This window comes from Carcharhinus amblyrhynchos, chromosome 10, assembly GCF_965287045.1.
Source record: "Carcharhinus amblyrhynchos chromosome 10, sCarAmb.v2.hapA, whole genome shotgun sequence".
Lineage (NCBI taxonomy): Eukaryota > Metazoa > Chordata > Chondrichthyes > Carcharhiniformes > Carcharhinidae > Carcharhinus > Carcharhinus amblyrhynchos.
The window spans coordinates 73,909,858-73,922,658 of NC_137333.1; the positions used below are offsets into that span (position 1 = coordinate 73,909,858).

Here is a 12,801-nt window from a genome sequence, read left to right on the forward strand (position 1 = left end):
GTTTCCTTCCACAGTCCAAAGATAAACAGGTTAGGTGAACTGACCATGGTAAATGGTGATACAGGGATAGGGTGGGGGTGTGGGTCTGGGTAAGATGCTCTTCCAGAGAGTCAGTGCAGATTCAATGGGCCGAATGGCCTCCTTCTGCACTGTAGAGAAGGACTCGGCCTTAGAGATTTATTTAAGAATAAAGGTAGGACATCTTGCTATATACCAGTTGGAGGCACAAGCTGTGCTATAAAAATTAGTGATTATTGCTGCCCCAGTTCATGGGCAAACTCACAACCAATAAGATTTCCCCTGAGATGCAAGCACATCCATTACAATTTTTAAATACCAAAAGAAGGTAAATGGAAGTTATCAATAAAGATCAGCTTTTCTTCAAATCTATGAACAGATTCTCAGATTTTTTTTTCCAGGTAGTGACAGATCTGCTGTGGTTTCATCATAGCACATGGCCTCTTTAAAGGATGTCAACAACCAGCCTGCTTCTCAAATGAGGACTGGTCTCCTTGCCCCTCATGCTACCTCCATTAAATCATAAATGGCAAGGCTAGAGACATAGGGCTCGGATAAGAAATGCAGCATTTTTACTTCTCAGCTGATGCAAAGCTACCCGTTTTGACAGTTAAAATTATCTTTATGTTTAGGCGCCAAGCAGCACTGTCGTAATCTACTTACGTCTTGCTGCTCTAGAAGATAGCCAAGAGCATAATAAACTCACAGGATAGGTTAAGAATAATACTGGCAACCATGGATTTTTTAGTGAAAATTCTAACTGAGTCATGCTACCCTAATCGCACAGAGTCACAGTGCCCTCTCTGCCATGACTACCCTGTCTGCCACACACGGAGTCACACTACTACTCCTTTCTGCCACATATACTCAAGTCACAGAAACGCAATACAACCATAGCAACAAAACTGAGTTAGTCATCCAGCAGTACCTCACCCAAGTATAATTATTTATTTGCAAGGCTTCACAGTAAATATTAGCAGGCTAATGAACAACAAGAGAAGGGGGACGTTACTGCTGAGCCTAATTCTATTCTCAAATCAGTGCTCAAATATGCATTATGTACAAAGGTTACTTGTTAGAAGCAGAACAAAGAAATCTGTCCAATTGTAGGTTAATCTGGTTGAGCTCAAATTAAATGGAGGAACTTCTCTAGTTTGTATAGATAGGTTAGCTTGGATGGTTTTAGTGCTTTTTACATTTAATTTTGATCTAGCTGTGCATTGATCTGCATAGCAGCCATCTCAGTTTTTCCTCAGAATTTCCATTTCTGTTTTAAAAATTTCAAAGTAGTTTTCTACAGACTCATAAATCATTCATAATGTTCAATGTTAGTAAAGTTTGATTTTTTTTACAAAATCAATGACAATTATGACAGCTTTGAGAGTACATGCCAAATAATTAAAACTAGATGTAAATTTAGCTTTGAAGCACAATCCTGCTCTTTGAGGGTAAAGGTCCTTCAAATCAAATTCAATTTTACTGATATGAATCACTATGTTAAAGGAAGACTCGACCAATAAAAACTAGAATTGATTTTGATTCTTCGAGGAAGTAAATAGTTCACATAACGTTATTTGCATTTGTCTCGCACATTTTGTCACTCCTGATACCTAAAGCCAGTCAACTTACTTCTATTGATTAAATCATTAAAGTTCTTTGTTTTGTTTTGCTTTCTTGTCAGTTACTTTTTGCACTATACTCCAGTAATACTGAACAAAACCATTCTTCCCAGTTACATTCCGCCAAACCATCATTGTGACAGTCATCCCTGTCTGTGTGTGCCCCTAAATATTAAAAATAATTAAATGCAGAAAAAAATACAATTTGTCCACAAACATAGCAATCTCACTTCTGGTCACAAACAATTCCTATCCCTACTACTTCCCAATTCACCCAGTCAACTCAAGTATATCTTCAACCTGAATTCCACCTTAACTGATGGTTCACCATTCACCTGTTCATTGAAGCATGACAGAAAATAACTGCTCCAGAACTCCAAGCTCCTGTCACAATCATGTGGTGAGGTGACTACAACACAACAAAGTCAAAATACGAAGCCCAAAAGCAATTGTGGGGCACCAATGTTTAGCCCTTAACGCCTGATGCTCTCTCATTTAACACAGTCTTATGACCTCAATTACCAAGTTCCTCCTGCTCCCAAGGTAATTTTTTTGAATCCCAAGCATCCCTCTGTCTTAATCTCAGTATTTCTACCTGGATCACACCCATACTTTTCCCTCGTGCCAAAATTTGCTTCTCTTCGAACAATAGTGCAAATTTACAAAAACTGACATAAATACATAGGGGTTGTTAAATGTAGCTAAATTTTCTCCAAGTAAACATTTTAAGGCAATAAAAAGAAAGCTGCATAATTGTGTTTGACCACATACTGCAGAGTTACTCTCATGATCAAGGTCATTATCTTTTCAGTACACTCAAAAGGTTAAAGCAATGATCATCAAGGCTATACAAAACAGATGTCATAGTTCAGGTCCTAGGTGGGAACAGAGGAAGGCCTATCTATTGTGTAACGAATTGAAAAAAAAATGTATTATAAAACAAATATACACAAGAACAAAGCCTTATCTTGATGTATTTATCTTTTCTTTAGAGTATATAAGCAGCTCAGCCTAGTAGTTACTCAAAATACACATCAGCTTCCTAGACAACAGCTTTCACATTCAGTTTGAAATAATGATAGTTTTGCAGACAAACTAAGTTATATGCCTCAAGCATCATTGTTTATATGTCACTATCAGCAGTTTTGACTAGGGGACACTGGGTGAAACAGAAACACTAGGAAAATGTTGGTGCCTCCATTGGCAAGAGGGTTGGGCTGTTTACACTGCTCACATACAACTCAAGTAAGTTTGGCACCTGGTGGAGGGAGGATGAGATGTCAACTAGATTTTCTGCTCCCAAAAGTTTTTCAATGGCACCAGCTAAAAAGTAAATATGATAAAATGGATAGTAGGGTTAACACTGATGGATAGGTGACGTATCACACTGCTGTCAAGCTGCTGCCACTTTTGAAATTGTACCCCACACAGTGACAACTTCAGGAGAGATCAGAAGATGAAATGAGAGGAGAAAATGTGGAGAAAATTAATCAGCACTTCTAGAACTTGTTCCTAATTGAGCATCTTGAGGAGGACATTCCTTAACTGACACTTCACTTAGCAAATATTGCATGACAATCCCTAATGCAGCATTACATAAAGAGTATCTGAAGAATCATAAAGGCAGAAACTTCTAAACAACTGCCTTCCAATACTCAGCCACATTCTCAACAAGCCGTTTGCAAGAACACAGGACTTTTCCCCCTTTATTCTTTCATGAGATATGGCCATTGTAATAAGACTGGGATTTCTTGTCCCTCCTGCCCTTAAACTGAGTGGCTTGCTCAGCCATTTCAGAGTGCAATTAAGAGTCAACCATACTGATGTGGGTCGGGAGTCACATGTCGGTTAGACAGATAAGGATGGCAAGTTTCCTTCCCTAAAAGAACATTAAGGAACCAAATTGTTTTTTTACGACAATCAATGAGAGTTTCACAGTCACCGTTATTGGGACTAGCTTTCAATTCACAGCTGCTGTGGTGAGGGAAACTCTCATCCCCAGAAAATTAACCTGGGCGTTAGCGGAATGACATCACTATTGCAACACCATCTTCCAAGTTTTGCAAAGTTTGAAATACTCTTATTCTTTGCAAAACTTTCCTTTATTTTGAATTACGTTGTTAAAGCGAGATCACTGGAAAGGATGACAATCCACAATCCAACTAGGACTAATAGAACTACATGGTATCAAAAGAAATGAGTCCTTGATGACTTAGGGACATTATCCAGTTAGCAAACCAAATCAGGAATGTTTTAGGTTTGACCCTTCATTTGTGCTCAGTTCTTTGAGCATAACTAGGGATTTACATTTGGTCTCAACAAAGTTAGGCTATAGAGAAAAGAAGTTGCAACATATTGCGTTATTGACTACAATCAAGTAACCCCTGATAAAATTGGACGTCACAGAATCAGAGAGAATTCATTTAACTGTGATGGTCTACTGGTCAAATAATCTCACAACACTAATCATCAAGACTCAGATGGAAGCAGTACTACTCAATGCCCATAGGACTGTACTTCAGGAAAATACAGCACCTTCAGGAAGGGTTGGGAATTTTAAAAAAAATACAAGGTGCAGATAAGATATACATAAGTGAATAACTTAATTCATGTGGGATAGTGATCTGTTATTCTAGGTGTACTGTTTATAACTGGCATAGTTAAGGCTGTTCATTTATCTTGATGGTAATGAAAGAAGGAATTTTTCTCAAGGTGGAAGTACATAACACAACATAAGGACGAGTTCCTGCATCCAATTACAACTAATCTGTAGTCCATTATCTCATGTTCTTAAGACTGTGAATGAACAGGTCTCATCAGTTCTTGAAATGTAATAAAATCCTGTCTTTGAAAAGCTCATCATATTCCTTTGCATAAATTTATTAAACTGCACCATTTAAGTGGTCAGAAAAATAATCAGAAAATTAGCAATTAGCTTCATTAGAAAGTGGCATGGTCAAATAAAAACCAAGATGTTTCCGAACGTCTAGAGATTTATTGTATACAATACATCATAATAAAATTTTAGCATTATCCAAATTGCTTCACATGAACTCACCAAATCTTCTGAACAAAACTTTTTACAAAGTAGTTTCCAATCCAAGCAAAAGGGTAGCACATGCTCAATCTGAATTTAAAACATCTTGTTACTCAGACACGTTCTCCAATTCAAATCCTCTGCCATATTCCTAAGTAAGCTGTACAGCACTGAGAAACACTGTAAGATGATCTGTTGGCAGTATGAGACTGATGACTCCACCCACGCATTGCTGGTGGGCAGCGCTGCAGGAAGTCAAAGCACTTTAGACCAGAAAACATGCTTCATACTTTCCTTCAGTCATTTGGACCAGTATTACGAAAGCATTTCACCCTCCTTCAGCAATGTATTATATTTGTTTATATAGTAACCAGTACAGATTGACAAAATCTTTAACTAAAAACATTCCACTAGAAGATACAAAATCCACTCAGTTCACAGATCTTTAATCTTTGGGGTGTGCACAAAGTTGTCACTGTGGCAGGAAATGATGCATTTCACATGACACACAATTATATGTATTTGCTCCGATCACATATATACTTTCAGTTTGTTAAAAGGACAGCCATTTAATAAGTACATTTGACTCAAGTTAAAATTAATCCTGTCCATTGCCTATGTTTATTTTCAAAACAACAAATAAAGTCAATAAGACACAGTCCGGTTGTCAAGAAGTTTCATGCAGGAATTAAACATAGACCCACACTTGTATTATAAAAAAAATTATCAGCTCAAGAAACACAACACCCAATTTACACAAATGTTTTACTCCTGACTAAACTTGGAACAGATTCAAAAACAAAGGAAAGAGCTTTTTGTAAAAGTACTGAAGTACAGTCTGTCTGCTCCTGAAGGTTGTGCACCACAGAAAAATTAAGTATAACTAAAGTGTCACAACGTAAATGTTACGAAAGGCATAACTTTACTGTATATGATTGCTGCTCCCTCCATCCATGGATGATCCATCTCAAAATTGCTTGTTTCTTTGCAAATATTCAACCTGAATTATACAAATGCAGGCATTTTTCAAAGTTGAAAATCTTTTCAGTCCACCAACAGTAACAGTACTTTAAAGCCCGTTCTCAGACTGTGCCTTCAGAAAGGAGGATAGCTCCCTCGTTCTTATCAACACAAGGCTCGTGTGCTACTCTTCCCTTGTGATTGAGGAAAATGAGTGGGAGCTGTCTGTAAATCCCGCATGCACCCCATGAAGTCAGTGGTGGGTAGCACACAAGTAAACAGCAACTCTTAAATGGCTGTTTTACAATTTGTTTTCTGGGAAGCAGTCAACTGAAGATGAGACAGCAATAACAGCTAATGTGGAACAGATAGCACAGCAATGAAAGATTGTGCATCAAAGCTATGATGTAAAGGCAGGTGGAAGAGGAGTGAGAAATGTATTTTAGGATGTAGGAGGTAGAATAGTCAAATTGTACAATCCAAGACCAATGGTGGACAATACAGAATTGGAAAACAAACTGAATACATTCACACATACATGCAATGTAAAGCTTTACAAACAGGAAACATATTTCAGAAATTTGAGTATTTATTCTAGCAATTTTCCATTCATTTATTTTAATGGATAGAAAACTGTAGCTGGGCCAGACCCAAATTCTTGATTTGCAAAATGAGTACATGGAACTGATGGTGTTTAAAACAATAAATTAAATCGGAAACATAGCAACAGAAGGTAGAAAATGGACCATTTTGATACTAATTGAATACAAAAGTTTGTGATATAATTTAAAATGGGAGGAGCCAATTTTCCCTTATTTTATTTGTGTCTCAATTAGGCTGACATTAACACAGCAATGAAGTTAACTGTGAAAACCCAAATTCATTGTGAAACCTGGTAAAGCATCATGTCTTTGCCCCGGAAAGCTCCACACAATTGATTTCTGATTAGAAAGGGAGACAGCAAGTGAGAAGAAAAAACATTTTTGGAAATGTAGTTACCATTGATACATAGTGTTCAACTGTGATTCTCCCTCCAGATTTTATTGCTCCCTGAAGTGGAAAAAGAGGGGGATCAGCTAAAACAAAAAGTACTCGTGGCTAAGTTAAATGACAGGGGAGATTAATTATCAAAAGATGTCACTGAAACAAAGGCAAAAGGGACCAGTCGTGGTAGCAGTAAAGAAACAAAGTATTAGAACATAGAAAACTACAGCACAAACAGACCCTTCGGCCCACAAGTTGCACTGATCATATCCCTACCTACTAGGCCTACTTGTAACCCTCAATCCCATTAAATGCCATGTACTTATCCAGAAGTCTCTTAAAACACCCCAACGAGTTCACCTCCACCACCACCGATAGCAGCCGATTACACTCACCCACCCCCTCTGAGTGAAAAATGTTCCCCTGACATCTTCTCTGTACGTACTCCCCAGCACCTTAAACCTGTGTCCTCTCGTAGCAACCGTTTCAGCCCTGGGAAATAGCCTCCGAGAATCCACCCGATTTATACGTCCCAACATCTTATAAATCTCTATCAGGTCACCTCTCATCCTTCATCTCTCCAGGAAAAGACCTAGCTCCCTCAACCTAGTTTCATAAGGCATGCCACCCAATCCAGGCAACATCCTTGTAAATCTCCTCTGCACCCTTTCAATAGCTTCCACATCTTTCTTGTAACGAAACGACCAGAACTGCGCACAGTACTCCAAGTGGAATCTGACTAGGGTCTTATAAAACTGCACACTATCTCCCAACTCCTAAACTCAATCCCTCGATTAACGAAGGCTAGTACACCATACGTCTTCTTGACCACATCCTCCACCTGCGAAGCCGATTTAAGAGTCTTATGGACCCAGACTCTAAGGTTCTTCTGATCCTCTACACTGCTAAGAGTCCTACCCTTGATATTATACTCCTTCATCCCATTGGACCTGCCAAAATGGACAACTACACATTTATCCCCGTTGAAGTCCATCTGCCACTTCTCTGCCCAGTCTTGCATCCTATGTCACGCTGCAACTCCTGACATCCCTCCAGACTATCCACAACGCCACCAACCTTCATGTCGTCAGCAAACTTAGCAACCCATCCCTCCACTTCCTCATCCAGGTCATTTATGAAAATTACAAATAGCAAGGGTTCCAGAACAGATCCCTGGGGGACTCCACAGGTGACTGAACTCCATGCAGAAAAAGACCCATCTACAACCAACCATTCTCTGCCTTCTGCAAGCAAGCCAATTCTGGATCCACAAGACAACAGCCCCTTGGATCCCATGCCCTCTCACTTTCTCAAGAAGTCTTGCAAGGGAGACCTTATCGAACACCTTGCTGAAGTCCATATAAACCACATTCACTGCTCTTCCTTCGTCAATGTGTCAAATAGTCACATATTCAAAGAACTCAACTAGGCTCGTAAGGCACGACCTGCCCTTGACAAAGCCATGCTGACTAATTTTGATCATACTAAACCTCTCTAAATGTTCATAAATCCTGTCCCTCAGTATCCTCTCCATCAATTTACCTACCATTGAGGTCAGACTCACCGGTTGGTAATTTCCCAGGCTATCCCCGTTCCTTTTCTTGAACATAAGAACCACATCCGCAATCCTCCAGAACCTCTCCCATCTCCATTGATGACACAAAGATCATTGCCAGAGGCTCTGCAATCTCTTCCCTCACCTCCCACATTAACTTGGGTTACATCCCATCCGGTCCCAGCGACTTATTTATCTTGCTGCTTTTCAAAAGTTCTAACACATCCTCTTTCTTATCATCCATATACTCAATGTTTTCAGTACACCGCAAACCTGCAGTAGAACCACCCAGATCATTTTCCACCGTGAATACCAAGGTGAAGCATTCATTAAGCACCTCTGCCATTTCTACCAGTTCCACACAAACTTTTCCCCCTTCACCTTTTATAGGTCCTATTCCTTCACATTTCATCCTTTTACTCTTCACATATTTGTAGAACGCCTTGGGGTTCTCCTTAATCTTACCCGCCAAGGCCTTCTCATGACCCCTTCTGGCTCTCCTAATTTCCTTTTTAAGCTCCGTCCTACAACCTGTATACTCTCCTAGATCTTTAACATCGCCTAGCTCTCTGAACCTTCTGTACGCCTTTTCTTTTTGACTAGGTTCATTACAACCTTCGTGCACCATGGTTCCCGTAACCTACCAAAAACTCCCTGTCCCATCGGAACGTTGTCATGCGGAGCTCCAGGCAAACATTCCTTGAAAATCCGCCACCTTCCTTCGGTACTTTTCCCCAATACCTCCTTCCAATTTACTCGTCTAACTTCCTGCCTGATGGCTTCATATTTTCCCTTACTCCAGATAAACACTTTCCTAGCCTGCCTGATCCTTTCTCTTTCCAATACTATCGTGAAGGAGATAGAATTATGATCGCTATCCCCAAGATGCTCTCCCACTGAGAGATCCGACACCTGTCCAGGTTCATTAGCCAGTACCAGATCAAGTACAGCCGCTTCTCTTGTAGGCTTATCCACATAGTGTGTCAGGAAACCCTCCTGAACACACCTAACAAACTCCTCCCCATCCAAACCCCTTAACCCTAGGGATATTCCAATCGATGTTTGGGAAATTAAAGTCTCCCATCACAACAACTGTTATTACTACATCTCTCCAGGATCTGTTTCCCTATCTGCACCTCAACATCCCTGTTACTATTGTTTGGCCTGTAGAAAACACCCAAAGTTACCGACCCCTTCCTGTTCCTAACTTCCACCCACAGAGACTCTGTAGACAATCCCTTCACGGCATCCACCTTGTCTACAGCCGTGACACTATCCCTGATCAACAGTGCCACTCCCCACACCACCACCACCACCACCTTCCCCCCCACCTTTTTTTTTGCCTTCCTCCCTGTCCTTCCTGAAACATCTGAATCCCGGCACCTGAAGTACCCAGTCCTGTCCCCGAGACATCCAAGTCTCTGTAATGGCCACCACATCACATGCCTAAGCAGCAAACCACCCTCTAAGCTCATCCACTTTATTCACTACACTCCTGGCATCAAAATAGATACATCTCAGACATTTGGTCTGAGCTCTCCCCTTCCCCATCACCCGTCTATCCTCCCTCTTACACTGTCTACAATCCTTTTCTATATGCGAGCTAACTTCCTCGTTCTCAGTCACCACATCTCGATTCCCTCCCCCCAACCTTTCTAGTTTAAAGTCTCCCCAGTAGCCTTAGCCAACCTTCCCGCCAATATATTGGTCCCCCTGGGATTCAAGTGCCACCCATCTTTTTTGTACAGGTCACACCTGCCCCTGAAGAGGTCCCAATGATCCAGGAACGTGAATCCCTGCCCCCCGCTCCAGTCCCTCAGCCACACATTCATCCTCCACCTCATTCCATTCCTGCTCTCACTCTCCCATGGCACAGGCAGCAATCCCGAGATTACTACCTTTGCGTTCCTCCTTCTCAGCGGTCTACTTAACTCCCTGTATTCTCTTTTCATGACCCCTTCCATTGGTCCAGCATAGGTGTTAATAGCAAAATAAAAGGTCAGTTCTGTCTTAAAACAAAAACATGAAAACAAAATACCAACTGGCCCTTGGGCTGACATCATGGTCTGAAGTTGCTGAATGCAAGTTGAGTCCAGAAAACTTTAAGCTGCCTAAATCAGAAAGTGAGGTGCCGGTCCTCCAGCCTATTTTGGGCCTTACTGGAATACTGTAGCAAACACTGGACATAAATATGAAAGACAGTGAATTAAGCAAGCAAAGGTCATGGCCAACCTTGCAGACTGAATCAAAGAGGCAAAATCCAGTCTGCATTTGACCTCCCTAGAGGTCAAATAAGAACATAAGAACATAAGAAATAGGAGCAGGAGTAGGCCATCCAGCCCTTCGAGCCTGCCCCACCATTCAATAAGATCATGGCTGATCTGTCGCTGCTCAGTTCCACTTTCCCGCCCTCTTCCCATAACCCTTAATCCCCTCTCCTATCAAAAACCCATCAACCCGGGTCTTAAAAATATTTAGCAAGGCAGCCTCCACCACTTCAACAGGCAGAGAATTCCAGAGATTCACCACCCTTTGAGTGAAGAAGTTCCTCCTTAACTCCGTTCTAAACCGCCCCCCTTTTATCTTGAGGCTGTGCCCCCTAATCCTATTGTCTTTTTTGAGCGGGAAGAGTCTTTCCACCTCTATCCTATCCATCCCATTCATCATCTTATACGTCTCAATGAGATCTCCTCTCATTCTTCTAAACTCTAACGAGTACAAGCCCAGTTTATTCAGCCTTCCCTCACAGCTCAACCCCCTCAACTCCGGTATCAGCCTAGTAAACCTCCTCTGCACTCCCTCCAAGGCCAAAATATCTTTGCGCAGGTGCAGTGCCCAAAAATGCACACAGTACTCCAGTTGCGGCCTCACCAATGCCCTATACAGCTGCAGCAAGACCTCCCTACTTTTATATTCAATCCCCCTCGCTATGAAGGCCAGCATCCCATTCGCCTTCCTGACCACCTGTTGCACCTGCAAGCTGGGTTTTTGCGACTCATGCACAAGGACCCCGAGGTCCCTCTGCACCGTCGCCTGCTGCAGTTTTTCGCCCCGTAAGTAATAGTCCTTCCTACCAAAGTGGACCACCTCACACTTGCCAACATTAAATTCCATTTGCCATTTCCTGGCCCATTCGCCCAGCCTATCTAGATCCTTCTGCAGACTCTCCACACCCAGATTAATACCAATGCATTTTTTTTAAGCAAGTGCCGCTGGATGGGAATCAGTTGATTATTCTGACTGGTGTTTTTCTCTAACTTGGAGACTCAAACCAATTATAGCATCCACAGCATTGCCCTAGCAAATAACGTGAGCTAAGTATAGGCCCTGGAACTCCCTTCGTAACATTGTGAGCGTATGGACTTGCAACAGTTCAAGAAGGCAGCTCACTACGTGCTTCCCAACAGTGTTTAAAGATGACAGTAAATGCTGGCCGTCCCAGCAATGTTCATATTCCAAGGACAAATAAAAAAACACATCCAGTTTCTTTTCACAACAACGTTTAAGCCTTTCTTCAACCATTTCCTATGGTAACTATTAAAGCATGGAGTAAAAAAAAAATCTAATTTCACTACTGAATTATTAGTAACACTCTTGAATTTAGGGCACTAGTTTTAGATTCTCCCACAAGTGAAAGCATTCTCTTCACAGATACTCTGCTCAACACAGTCACAATTTCAAACACTTCAACAGGTCTCTTCCAAGTCTTGGCTTTTCCTAAACAAAAAATTTGCGAAATCGTAGTGCTTAGACCTTTACAAATCAATTTTGCACTTTTTCCAGCATTTCTATGTCCTTTTTATGGTATGGAGACCAAAACAAGTAACAAATGGACTGTAAATTAAGACTGACCATGGTCCTTTACTAGCTTAATGGAACTTCATTAATTTTGAATTCTATACCCCTAGAAATAAATCCCAGTGGTTTGTTAGCATTTCTAATTGTTTTGTTGATTCATAATTTTGTTTTTAATGATCTGTGCACTTCTGTCCCTAGATATTTTTACTCTTCTATGCTGTTTAGTTTCTTATTTTCAGAAGTGTAGATGATGTCTCTGCATTACGACAAAAGTGCATCGCCTTCCGTTTATGAGCATTAAAGTTAATTTGCCATTTAAGTGCTTAGTCTAAAATAAGTCTTCTAATGTATTATTTTGTTATGTTGCTTTGTTCCCAAGAGTTGACTATACCCACAGTATGGCATCACCTGCTAATTTTTATACTGGAGTTGCTTGCACCCAAATTCAAATTGTTAAGTTATTAATGTAGATTATGACCAATTAGGGGCCATGATTCTTGTGAAAGACCAGTTTCCATTTTCTTCTATCTGCATAACTATCCTCTATTCCTTACTATCTGCTTTCTATTTTTGGTCAGTTTGCTGTCCATTTAGTTATTTGTTCCTTGACTTCACATGTCTTATCGTGTGGTATCTAATTGAAGGCATTTTGAAAATCCAAGTATGATATCTACTACATTATCTTCATCTGTTCCTTCAGTCACCTCTTCAAAAGAATTCCATCAGGTTAATTGAACACTTTTCCACTTTGCAAGAACTCTTCTTGGACAGCCTCCTGTTCCACAGTGCCTTACTCAACATTGTGGCTCGTCTTTTTTCCTTATCCTCGC

At 40.8% G+C, this 12,801-nt stretch overlaps 1 protein-coding gene across 6 annotated transcripts in view; it reads right to left on the reverse strand.

Annotated features, from left to right (window-relative positions):
- Positions 1–12,801, reverse strand: part of LOC145349065 (spermatogenesis-associated protein 13-like) — a 288,754-nt gene that overhangs the window by 185,070 nt on the left and 90,883 nt on the right. Inside the window, exon 1 of one of the 6 annotated variants that reach the window (XM_080197350.1) lies at positions 4,696–4,916. The exons of the other annotated variants lie outside the window; for them this stretch is intronic. The gene's annotated coding sequence lies outside the window, so the exon portion shown is untranslated. Of the gene's footprint in view, positions 1–4,695; positions 4,917–12,801 lie in introns of those variants that run through there. 6 annotated transcript variants of the gene reach the window in all.